General features: G+C 44.1%; 1 non-coding gene across 1 annotated transcript; it reads left to right on the top strand.

Annotated features, from left to right (window-relative positions):
* The first annotated feature begins 2,535 nt into the window (after positions 1-2,535).
* On the top strand, positions 2,536-2,698 carry LOC116527057. Its single transcript, XR_004258369.1, has one exon. It is a non-coding gene; the product is annotated as a U1 spliceosomal RNA (small nuclear RNA).
* Positions 2,699-3,140: the final 442 nt, after the last annotated feature.

The following is a 3,140-nucleotide window of genomic DNA, read 5'->3' as shown; positions in this document are numbered from 1 at the left end:
GGACCTCCCTAGGGTAGCTTTCCAACTGACTCAACTCTCTGTGGGTTCTGGAAACATCTTAAGACTACAGAACTCCAGACTTGCTCCAAGAAATGAGAGACTTAAATAAGTCAGAATGGGGCTATGCGCGTCCCTCTTGAATTCTAGCTCCGTGCTCTCCGATGCTGTAGACACTCGCCACGAGTGACCACGGAACACTTGGAAAGTGGCCAATTCAAAATGAGATGTGCCGAAGTTAAGTACACATGGCATTTTGAAGACTTCAAAGAAAAAATATGAAATACTCCTTATGTGTTAAAGTAGTAATATTTTAGATATTTTGTTAAATAAAATATTTTACTATAAACTGAATTTTGCCTGTTTCGTTTAACTTTTCCGGTAATGGAGACTAGAACATTTAAGACTATGTGGCTGGCATTTCTATCAGGCATTGCTGTTCCTGTTCACACCTGTGCTGCTCTGGGCCCAGCTCCTTGTGGGCTCTCACCTTGTGAGTGCTTCTCATGGGTTCACAAAGAACCCAGTGGCAGCATCACTGACACAGAGGCGCAGGGGCCAGATGTAGCTAAGCCCAAAGAACCAAGCCCTGGAAACTTCAAAACTCACTGGTGACTGGAAACTGGTCTCACCCTTCACCAAGAACAGCTTCTGAAATAAAGGAGGATGCATGCCATTCCCCTATTTGAAACTCAAGTTGGAAAACCCCCAAACCTAGGAACTCTCAAAATGTATTCTCTCCGCAATCAGGGAGCATTCAGAGATATTATTGCTACTGGGTTGAGGCTGAACGAGATGCAACCAGCCAGGACTTCAGTTCTGAGACAGAGCTGCTCCCTCTCCCACCTTGCTGCTGAGCAGATGGTTCTCAGTGATTGGACGTAAGAGAATAGGGTTTCAGCACTGATCTTATTCATCAGTCTACATAATACATTGTCCGAAGACAGCAGGCTTTCCTTTCCTGGGAAGTTCTTTCTTTCCCTCTTTGGATTCTGCCTCCACTGCACCAGCCATGTGAACTGTCACACTTCCATCCCTCTCAAAACACAATTACAGATGTTTATTTGCTGAGGCCAACATGGGCACATTTGAATACAAGGCTATATCGGAGTGTTTTGCTGCCATGCAATACAACCCAGTTACTAAAAAAGCAAAGGCACTGAACCTATGTTTAAAACCTCAGCTCATCTGATTACTGGGTTAGTGGAGAGTGAAGGCTGATGCAATCCTAAATCTGGCAGCTTCAGCTACTAAGTGTGACAGGAAGTGAGCAAAGTCAGGCATCTGAGAAGCAAGTCACAAAAAATGGCTGTCACGGCACCAATGAAGTCTGAGGGCTGGTGACATCTTGGGGTATCTGGGACCTGACTCCTGCACTCCAGTGCTAGGTACACACAAGTGGTCAATATCAGTTAGTCAGAGGGACTGACAAACTCAGTGTCAGTGAAAGGCTGAAAGAGTTGTTTATAGAATGCCCAGGCCCTCTGGATCCTAGGGGATTCTGCCGTTATCTTCAGAGAGAAAGCAATGTCGCCCTTGATGGCTGGGAGCTGGCCTAGCTCTATCACTCAGACCTCAGTGTTGCTATAAGCTGGCCTGGCACCCACAGCCAAGCCATGATGTTCTCATGTGGAACACAATTTCACACAATATCAACATCAGACAAGGCCAGTCTGTGACTAACGGATGAAGACAAAAACAAGACCATAATCACACAGACAAACATTGTCCACATCACAAAAATTGCCCAACATCACTAATGAATAACTTCCTTCTTTAACAATGGTAGCTTTAGGCTCACTCCATTCTCCTTACCTTCTAGGTAAGAACAGTTAAGATATCCAGTTATATTATTAGCCCTGCTTCCTGACGGCATCCAATCCAGACTAAGCTCTGCTTCCTTGGGCCTAAACTCTCTAAGTTCTAAGGCTGAGATAAGTGCAGCTGCCCATGGCGTGTAATTTCCCTTATTCAACAGGTAAATCCAACTTTGTTCAACCGTGTGTGTGTTCTGAATGATCTTTGGCTAAAAGGAATGGGCAGTCCTCAGCCATAAATGCCCCTTCGCAGACTAGCAATGCCTCTGGTAGCCACTGTGCCTAAATCACAGGGAGAAAGGAGGAAAAAGAAAACAGACAATGGAAGACAGAAATCAGTGGTTGTCATGTTCCATTCCAGAGTGACAAATAAAGATGACTTCTACAAAGGCCACTTTCCTGTGGCCCACCCAAGACTATATGTAATGTTCTACTCCTCCCTCCTACTAAAGATGACAGAAATTGATCATCATAGAATTAAGCATGAGCCTACGCACACAACCCAGCCATTCACTAACTCCAGTACTTTAACAAATTGTTAGTCAAGTTACAACTGATGGACACAATTAAGGAACACAAACTATACTATTCAAAGTCCTACAACTACCTTGAAGTAGGAACAAGGCCTAGAACCAGAGAAGTCTGGCTTGCTTTCCAGTGTGTGACCTGAACAAGTTACTTAAACTAAGCCTCCGTTTCTCACTCAGCAAATTAAAAGAACTAACATCTGGCAGGGGAGATACCATGATCACGAAGGTGGTTTTCCCAGGGCGAGGCTAATCCATTGCACTCCGGATGTGCTGACCCCCTGAGATTTCCCCAAATGTGGGAAACTCGACTGCAGAATTTGTGGTAATGGGGGGCTGCGTTCATGCTCTCCCCTGGTAAAAAAATAAAATAAAATAAATTTTTAAAAAAAGAACAAACACCATCAAGGTGAAATGAGATAATAATGCAAAAACCCAAATAGTGCCTGGCACACATTCAAATACCATAGCTCTCCGCTTCCCCTCCTTGCCACTTTAGGATAAAAGGTTGAAACTGCTGAAATATAATAGTTCAATAAAAATAGTACATCAAAGCAAAGCACTGCCCCTGAAATGAAAGGTAACTTCTTGGAACGATTACTCCAAAATTAGCTTTTCTGTGAAACTTGCCTGTCTCCGTTAGAATTTTCCCGTAAAAAGTTGCAACACACCATCCCTGCCACTTCTTAAGACCAACATAAGAGTATCCTCCCAGACACTACAAAACCTCCAACCTGAAAACCAGGGGTTCCGGGGCTGGCTCAGCCACTTACTAGCTCTATCTGTGACAAGTGACTTA

Source organism: Sapajus apella, unplaced genomic scaffold (genome assembly GCF_009761245.1).
Source record: "Sapajus apella isolate SASKATOON/1434 unplaced genomic scaffold, GSC_monkey_1.0 scaffold52, whole genome shotgun sequence".
Taxonomy (NCBI): Eukaryota; Metazoa; Chordata; class Mammalia; order Primates; family Cebidae; genus Sapajus; species Sapajus apella.
Note: the sequence above shows the minus strand (reverse complement) of the source record. Positions and strands in the feature narration are given on the sequence as shown.